Here is a 10,167-nt window from a genome sequence, read left to right as displayed (position 1 = left end):
ATCCCAAGACCCTGAGATCATGACCTGAACTGAAGGCAGATGCTTAACTGACCAAGTCACCTAGATGCCCCATCATTGCTTTTTCTATAATCTTCTACCTATAATATCAAGCCAGGGTAGGAAAAAGAGCCTCAAGAATGGACAACAGTCAAATTGAGAAATTGGAGCTCTTATGTACCGTGCTTTGAGACCCCTTCCTTTAATGTTACTTATAACCAAAAGCCTCTTAAGAGAGGCAGATGACAAACAACAAGAAAACAAAATATTACTATCTTATATTAAAATATATATACTTCCTCATTAAATATAGCATATATTTATTATTAAATATAAATTAAATATTAAATATAGCATAATGAATATTCTTGAGTCCTTTCTCCTTGATATCTTCAAAGGGTTTTGTTGGGTAATAGGTCTATTTATACTAATTATAAATGTCTTCTGACAGCAAAATGTGCTTGCCTGTTTATTTTTTCTAATTCCTCAGTTTGGTTTCTTCACCTCACTTGTACATACTTTCAATTTGTTGGCTTTAAATATATACACGCAAGTTTATTATTAATAACAGTGGATCTTAAAGTTTCTCCTTTTTTTTTTTTTCAGTTTTATACCTTTATTTGACAATCAGCAATTCGTTCTCATCCACATTAACTGTCTGTAGATTTTTGAAAGTGGTGACAGGTACATAGGTAACCAACATGTACAGCTTGTTTGGTGAATCTTCATCCTCAATACGTTTTCTGGACTACCGCATATGGATATGTTATGGAACATTCCTTATTCCTTCGGGCCAGACAACTTTGTTGAGCCTGATTTCAGTGCACACATCTGGAGTTCCCATCTCCTTCCTGGCAAATTTCCGGATGTCTGTGAGTCCCTTAGAGGCAGACTTCTCGAAACCCATTCCATGGATGTGCTTGTGAATGCTGCTTGTGTATTCTCTGGTCACTACCTCGTCGACGACAGAATGGCCCTTCTTTTCGTCACCCCTCTTAGTGGGAGCCATTCTACTGGACCCTGGTTGGAAAAGTCTCCTATGGTTCAAAATAGCAGTGTTGTACATTTCATTTTCATGACTCCTAAGAGGTTTCTTTTGCTTATTTCTGCATTTATGGCAATATTTTAAATGGCTAACTTTCACAGAAATCAAATCTTATGATAGAAACTTAGCATTTAGTATGAAATATAAGAGGCAGATGGAGCCCACAGGCACTAAGGAAGACTATAGGTTAATTCAAAGATTTTTAAAAGCTCTTTGGTCAATGCTCTAAATATTCCTAGGCATTCAGGCTCCTATTAATATCACCCATTCTTATGATAGTCCTTGCAAACTCCAGCTACTCAGACTTCCGTTTTGGTACTCATATGACTTGAATCCATTTGTATAGCATCCTTTTAGTGGTCATAGAAAATAGTCTTTGTTCACAAGCAAATAATAAATATATGTACACTAAGCATATGCATCATCTTTTTGGTTACTGAATGAATCAGAAAGTTCCTTTTGATTCCTCCTTTTTAACACATTTTTATTATTAAATATCTGTTCTGTATTCATACTGCTGTGAAGTCTTTTGTCCATTTTTTAGTATCTCACACTTCATTGATAATTACCATCCTCACTGTTTAACCTAATAATTGATATGTTACATTACTTCTGAAGTTATACCAAAATATTTGTTGCAAAAAGAAAATAAAAACATTTCCATTTTCAGCAGCCATTTTAAGTTAAAGAAGGTAAGGTTCTCTTTGCTGCTATCCACTTTACTTAAAGGCATGAACAAAGTGATGAATTTAGAAAAACAGGTTAAAAAGGTATAACCTCCAGCTTTATAACCTAGTATCTCTTGTGATCATAACTCTGGCCACCACTTGAAATAGAGACACATGCACCCACAGAGGTAAATCTCTCTGGAGCTGTCTATCTAATTAGTATTTAATTATCTTCCAAGGCTTATTCTTTTAGCTAAAATTTCAAGTTTCAGTAGAATTTGTTCACAGATCCCTATCTGTACAAAAACACGAAAGTTTTTCTCTATTGTTCCACAACATGTAACAATCTTCTACTATAACTGCAGATTGCAGATTTTTTTTTTTTTTTTTTTTTTTACTTTCTCCCCCTATGTTGTCCATTTTTTGTTCAGGTGAACTTCTATTTTTAGATGCATATACATTTTCAATTGTTAAGTCTTCCTGATACTTATTTCCCTTGTATCACTCTATGTCCCTCTATAGCTCTCATATGATAATTTTGGGGGGAAGCCTTGTTTATCTGTATTTTTTAATATTTTTTTTAAATTTTTATTTATTTTTTTAATTTATTTTCAGTGTTCCAGAATTCATTGTTTATGTACCACACCCAGTGCTCCATACAATACGTGCCCTCCATAATACCCAACACCAGGCTCACCCAACCTCCTACCCCCTCCCTCCAAAACCCTCAGATTGTTTCTCAGAGTTCATAGTCTCTCATGGTTCGTCTTCTCCTCCAATTTCCCCCAATTCCCTTCTCCTCTCCACACAAGTCATTTCAGACTTACTTTTTCTGTTTGCATTCTATATCTTTTTCTATTCCTTTACTTTTGATTCATCATTGTCTTATATTTAAATTGTGTCTTTTTCTATATAGTAATCCCTATTCAATCTGTGCTGTAGTTTGAATATAGGATTTTACCTTGGACATTTTGAATGGTATGTTGCTTTTTAACTGGAGTAGTTCAACAATTACTACTTAGTGTAATTACTGACATGGTTGAATTTAGGTCTACTAAATTCAGTTATATACCATTTGTTTTTTTGACTGTTTTCCCTTATTTTATTTCTCAGTTCCATCTTTTCTGAAATCTTCTGAATTATATGAATAATGCTAAATTATGTATTGGTTTATGGCCTCTAGTTGCCCTAGAAATTACAATATACATATCAAACCTTTCCGTGTTGGCTTCTTATGCTATTGCTATTGAAATATGGAATACTTGCAACCATGTAGATTCTTCCCTCCCTCTATGATCTTTATGTATAGTCATGCTATTTGTTACATATGCATACATTGTAGACCTCACCTCAAGATTTTATATATGTGTATGTGTATAACTTAAATAGAAAAATACCAGTAGTTTAGTATTTCTCTAGTTATGGTCTCTAATTCCTATAGATCCATGTTTCTCTCTGGTATTATCTCCTTGTAGGCCAAAGAACCTCCTTTAGAAGTACTTGAAGAACAGGTCTTCTGTTCGTGAAATCTTTTAGTTTTTTCATCATTTGAAAATATCTTTACTTTGCCTTCATTCCTGAAACATATTTTCTCAGGATATGGCATTTTAGGTGGAAAGGTGTTTTCCACCAAAATTTTAAAGGGGATGTGCTGGTATCATTGGTCTCCATGTATTTGATGAGCAATCTGAAGTGGTTTGAATTGTCCTGTATATAATGTGTTATTTTCTCAGGTTACATTGAAGCCTTTTCTCTTAAGTTTTGAAATTCAGCAGTTTCACTTGTGCTATGTCTGTATGTGTGTGTATGTATGAGTATTTGTTGTTTTTGTTTCTAAAGTTCCTCCTGTTTGGAGTTCATTGAATTTCCTGAATCTCTAAGTGTATGTTTCTCATCCAAATTTGGTAAATTTTGGCCATTATTGCTTCCATTTTTTTTTTCTGTTCTAGTAACTTTCTCTTCTCTTTCTGATACTTCAGTAGCATTAATGGTAGTTCTTTTGATGTTATCACTATGTCTTTGAAGCTTTATTCACTTTTTTTTTCCCAAACTGTTCTCTTTCCTGTCTTCAGACTAAATACATTCTATAGGTCTATGTTCAAGTTCAGTCATTCTTTTCACTTTCATCTCCATTCTCCTATTCAGTCCAACAAGTGACTTTTTAAAACTTCTATATATTTATTTTTTTATTCTAACATTTCCATTTTCCTCTACTTTTTAAAATATTTTATATATTTATTTGACAGAGAGATTGACAGAACCAGGGAGCACAAGTGGAGAGACTAGGGGGTGGCAGAGAGAGAGGGAGAAGCAGTCTCCCTGCTGAGTAAGGAGTCTGGCATGAAGCTCAATCCCAGGATACTGTGATCATGTCCTGAGCTGAAGGCAGACACATAAGTGACTGAGAAACCCAGGCACCCCTCCATTTTCTTCTTACTTATAGTTTCTAATTCTATTCTGAGAACTTCTATTCTTTTATTAATTTAGTGAAGCATATTTACAATAGCTGCTTTAAAATTTTGTCTGATAATTACACTATCTAGATTTACTCAGGTTTAGCAACTGATTTTGTTTCCAGTAAGAGTTGGTCGGATATCTGTTGCTCTTTGTGTGTTCAGCAATTTTGGATCATACTCTGTAAGTTTCATTTTGAATGTTATGTTGGGCAGAGCCTCTCCTCGGGAGAATGTTAGGTTTTTGTTTTGTTTTGTTTTGTTTTGTTGGTTTTATTGGGCAATAAGCTGTGGTAGTTTCAGGAAATAAGCACTCACAGTATAATTTTTAGTTCATTTTTCAAAGCCTAGGCTTGTTTGGATTTGTCTATGCATGTACCACTGAGAAATTAATCTGAGACCTGGGCCACTGTTAAATAACTGTGCAGTTCTCAAAGACTTTGCTATGTTGCTTGCCTTTTTGTTGTTGTTGTTCCGTGTATGAGCCCAGGAGTGAACTTTAAACTTGTTCTTATTCACATATGGAAATAGGGTACCCGCCTTCTCTGTTTCCTCTCTAGGAGTCTCTCAACAGTCTTCAGCTTGAACAGACCTCCATTTACCATTTCTTTTCTTCAGAAAAATGAGGTTTCTGAGTATTGTGGGCTGAACTGTTTCTCTCCACAAAAATATGTTAAAGTCCTAACCCCAGGTACTTGTTAATTGATCTTACTTGGAAATAGGGTCCTTGTAGATGTAATAAATATCTAAGTTAGATGATTTCCTATTGGAATCAGATGGACCTTTAATCCAATATGACTAGAGGGGCAGCTCAGTCAGTTAAGTGTCTGACTTTGGCTCAGGTCTTGATCTCAGGGTCCTGGGATCAAGCCCTGCATCGGGCTCCCTACTCAACCGGGAATCTGCTTCTCCCGCTCCCTCTGTCCCTCTGCCCCTCTCCCCTGCTCATGTGCCCCCCCCCCAAATAAATAAATAAAATCTTTAAAAAAAAATCAATGTGACTGGAATCTTTTTTTTTTTTTAATCTTTATAAGAGGAGAAGACACACAGACACACACAGAGATGAGAATGTCATGTCTCTGAAGACAGAGACACATAGGAAGAAGATGGCCATGGGATATGGAGGCAGAGATTAGAGGGGTGTATCTACAAGCCATGAAACACTAGATTGTCTGCAAATACCAGAAGCTAGGAGAGCCAATAAGTAAATAAAAATAAAATTAAAAATTAAAAAAGATTCTTCCCTAAAGGTTTAGAGGAAATGTGAACCTACAAACGGGTTGATTTTGGGGTTCTGGCCTTCAAAGCTGTGAGAAAAACTTCAATTGTTTTAAGCCATTCAATGTGGTACCATGCTATGGCATCCCTGGGAAACTCGTATGTTATATTTTCCTCTCCTGCAATACTGTTCTGCCAGGTAGCTCAATGATAGCTGCCTACACTTTGGGCAGCCCTAAGAGAGGAAAGGGGAAAAAAAATAACCTGGTAAAATCACCTTTGAATGGATCACATTTCTATTTTGAAAGCCCTTCACAGTTTTTCTATTTTGCTTATTTTTTAGAGTCTTTACCCGGCTCATTAGTATGCAACAGGCTTACACCAACATACGGATCAAGGACTGACTCGTCTTTAACTTTTAATTTCTAGAATTAAATCCATTATTCTATCCTGTTTATTTTAGGTTTTACTCCAAAAGCATAGCTATTTCTATCATATGTGTTAATCTAAAATTTGATAGGACTACCTCCTTTATCTTTCTCCAGTTCATTAAAAAATATGGAAAAGGGCAAGAACAGAGATTTGTAAAATGTCATTAAAAATAAATCCTCTTCCTAGTTAGATGTCAATCTTAATTAACTTTTGGTGTCAAAGCCATGAGCAAACGAATTGATTAACTTGTGCCTCCGCTAGACCATATCAAGAATCTCAAAAGATTTTTTATCAGGAAATTTTAAAATTCAACACACAACATATTTGTGAGTTCATGTGTTCTACCAATAATTCTATGGCACGCAAACATAAAAAAAGAAAATAGTGTGGTGTAATTTGCACTTATTATGTGTGTATATCTATTTTTGATATGATGTATTCCAATGAAAAATGAAGCGTAATTTTCTATGGTTAAGTATATTTGGGACATTCTGGGCTATAAAATGATTAAAAAAAGATGATGTTTACAAACTGCAGGCATTCTGTGAGGGTTTTTTTATGTTAATATAAATAATATATATGCAAGAAAAGTATAATCCAGGGTGGATCTTATGACTATTTTGGACTAAGGAATTCTTTTTAAGAGATTATCTATTAATATTTAGAAAAAAATTAGTGTTCTTTGAAATATGTTTCAGAATTACTCTTATATTAATCCATGTTAGCACTTAATGATACCTGTTACTTGTTTTTCTTTATCAGCTTTTTTTTTTTCCCCTTTGTGTTCAGACACTAAAATTTAAGGGTAAATATTTGAGTTTGGCAATATAGTACTTAATGTCAGATATTATGTCATTTCCAAACTACTTTTTTTTTTTAATTGTAGAGCATTTGGCAAAAGCCAGTCACGTGGTACCACTGCAGTTCATAATTGCAAAGACTGTGAATGATGGTTCCTTTAGTTCATTTTATAGTCCTGATCTCCTGCCAGTTCCTATATGTCACATGTATGGGTTGGAAACATTATCTCTTCGGAAACAACTCTGATATCTCATGACTTTTTCAAAACATTTGGCTTTATTTCACTCTTATTTGGTTATAATTATACTTTCCATGTAACAGATAGTTTTATTATTAGACTATTTTCCCCAACTAACCAATTTTTCTTTCTGTTTCCTTAGAATCTCATTGCTCAAACTATTTTCCTTTTATTCTCCTTTCACTTATTCTTCTTATAGATGTCATCTTCTAGAGTTTATATCATTTATTCATATCAACATTTTTGTATATAATCTTTTTTTTAAGATTTTATTTATTTTATTTGACAGACAACAGAGATCACAAGTAGGCAGGGGCAGGCAGAGAGAGGAAGGGAAGCAGACTCCCTGCTGAGCAGAGAGTCCGATGCGGGGCTCAATCCCAGGACCCTAGGATCATGACCTGAGCTGAAGGCAGAGGCTTTAACCCACTGAGCCACCCAGGCACCCGTTTGTACATAATCTTTTAAAATCAGAGATAATCAATTAGTTTCATGTGTAGGCATAATGATTCATTAAATCCTAATTCACTGAGGTAATTTATCTTTGTGTTGTCAGATTTGTTTTTTTACTGCTTAACATAGCCCTTGAACTTCTCTTTTGAAATCACTAATGAATGAAATGCACTTATTTATTTACTTTTTAAATGTAAATATTTAGTGAGTTGTATTCCTTTTTTTAATGTAGATAATTTTACTTATTTATTTTTATTTTAATTCAATTAGTCAATACATAGTACATCAGTAGTTTCAGATGTAGAGTTCAGTAATTCATCAGTTGCACAAAACACCCAGTGCTCACCACATCCCATGCCCTCCTTAATGCCCATCACCTAGTTACCTCATTCACCCACCCACCTTCCCTCCAGCAACCCCCAGTTTGTTGCCTTTAGTTAGGAGTCTCCCATGGTTTATCTCCCTCTCTGATTTCTTCCCATATGGTTTTCCCTCCCTGCCTTCCCTTTGATCCTCTGTGCTATTTCTTATATTCCACCTGTGATAATTGTCTTTCCCTGTTTGACTTATTTTACTCAGCATAATACAGTCCAGTTCCATCTGTGTTGATGTAAATGGTAAGATTCCATCCTTTCCGATGGCTGAGTAATATTTCACTGTAGATATATACCACATCTTCATTACCTATTCCTCTGTCAATGGATATTTGGACTCTTTCCATAGTTTGGCTATTGTGGACATTGCTGTTATAAACTGTGAGATGCAGGTGCCCCTTTGGATCAGTATATTTGTATCTTTGGGGTAAGTACCTAGTTGTGCAATTGCTGGGCATAGGGTAGTTCTATTTTTTAACTTCTTGAGGAGCTTCCATACTCTTTTGTTTGGAACCAGAAAAGACCCCAAATAGCCAGAGGAATGTTGAAAAAAACCAAATTTGGTGGCATCACAATTCCAGATTTTAAGCTCTATTACAAAGCTGTAATAATCAAGACACTATGGCACTAGCACAGAAAGAGACACACAGACCAATGGAACAAAATAAAGAGTCCAGAAATGGACCCTAAACTCCATGGTTGACTAATCTTCAACAAAGCAGGAAAGAATATCCAATGGAAAAAAGTCTCTTCAACAAATGGTGTTGGGAAAACTAGACAGCCACATGTAGAAGACAAAAACTGGATTATTTTCTTACACTATACACAAAGATAAACTCAAAATGGATGAAAGACCTAAATGTGAGACAGGAATCCATCAAAATCTAGAAGGGAACACAGGCGGCAACCTCTTGCTAGACAAGTGTCCAAAGGCAAGGAAAACAAAGGCAAAAATAAACTACTGGGACTTCATCAAGATAAAAAGCTTTGCACAACAAAGGAAACAGTCAACAAAACCAAAAGGCAACGTATGGAATGGGAGAAGATATTTGCAAATGACACAACGATAACAAACTAGTATCCAAGGTCTATAAAGAATTCATCCAACTCAACACCCAAAAAACACATTGTTCAGTGAATTGCATTCCTAAAACTTAGGGTATTGTTTTAAATGCTTAGTGCATGGATTGCTTAAATAAAAATATTTTTATTAATTATTAAAAATTCCAGATGGACCCTAGCCCTACTGAACCAAATTCTCTAAGGGAGAGAATCTTATGTTTGAATTTTTAACAAGCATTTAGGTGCTAACTATTGAGAACCATTAGACAAGGATTGCACTCAATTTGTTTCTTCATTTGGTTTGTTTTCTCAGTTCTTACGACCAGTAATATTAAATCATGGCTTCCTTCTATTTGATTTATTTCTTTTGAAAAATAATACAAGTTGTTTATTCCAGTCTTATGTACTACCTAACATTGTGAAATTGCTCTAAAGTAGTGTTCAACTTCATTTATATAAATGTTATTTTCCTTTGTCAATTAACCATGCATTCTGTATTCACATTCTCTCAGTCATTGCTTGGATCCCCAAAGCATTTTTTAAAATTCTTATGACCCTCACATTGTACCAAATGTTTGTTTATTTTGTATTATCTTCTATACTATTCTGTCACATTAGGTTAAAAATTCCTTAAGGATGGGAACTATGTCTTTAGTAGCTCATTTTATAATGCTGGCATCAAGTGGCACAATATTTTTATGTAGGAGATGTTCAATATATTTGATGAATTGAGTTGAATTGGCCTTCTTGCCTGATAATTTCTTTTCATTATTACAAGGAGCTTGCTTCACCAGTGTTTTAATGTCTCATTTGCATTCATCCATCTTGCTGACTCTTCTGATCTTGTGTGTGTGTGTGTGTGTGTGTCTGTGTGTGTATAATTTTCTCCCTGATTCTCCAGATGCATTCTATCTCCTTTGCTAGAATATTCTCTATCATTTTTATATTATGAACTATGTGAAACTGTTGTGTGATGCACAACTTATTATTTTATTCACTATTAAAATGTGTGTCTGAAAATATTATCAATAGTGCCTCAGAAAATTTTTCCATGCTATATCAATTCAGAAAACACTGAATTGAACTGAACTGAATAAAGTTGAAATGAATTTTTTACTGAAGAACTTCCCAGGTCCTTCAAAGTATTAATCCCAGGTCCTTCAATGTAATTAACAAAGGACTACGTATTTAATCTTTCAAATTTCTTTAACCCAGGAAAAATTTTAAAAAATGAAATAAAATAAAATGAATAAAAAGAGAACTTATATCAATCTGTAGATATAGAATGACATACAAATATAGATAGATACATCCAAGAAATTATTACTTTAATTATGTATTGATAGTACTAGTAACTTAGAAAATTATTATTTAGTAAATTAATAAATAGATTTTGGAGATGGTCTTAGGAAAAAACAAAAACAAA

General features: G+C 34.3%; 1 pseudogene; it reads right to left on the bottom strand.

Moving 5' to 3' along the window:
- Positions 1–600: 600 nt before the first annotated feature.
- On the bottom strand, positions 601–1,006 carry LOC111151589 (annotated as a pseudogene).
- Between the last annotated feature and the right edge of the window lie 9,161 nt (positions 1,007–10,167).

The sequence above is a fragment of the Enhydra lutris genome, unplaced genomic scaffold (assembly GCF_002288905.1).
Source record: "Enhydra lutris kenyoni isolate GAN:26980312 unplaced genomic scaffold, ASM228890v2 scaffoldscaffold2, whole genome shotgun sequence".
Taxonomy (NCBI): domain Eukaryota; kingdom Metazoa; phylum Chordata; class Mammalia; order Carnivora; family Mustelidae; genus Enhydra; species Enhydra lutris.
The sequence above is the reverse complement of the archived record's forward strand: the minus strand, read 5'-3'. Positions and strand labels throughout refer to the sequence as shown.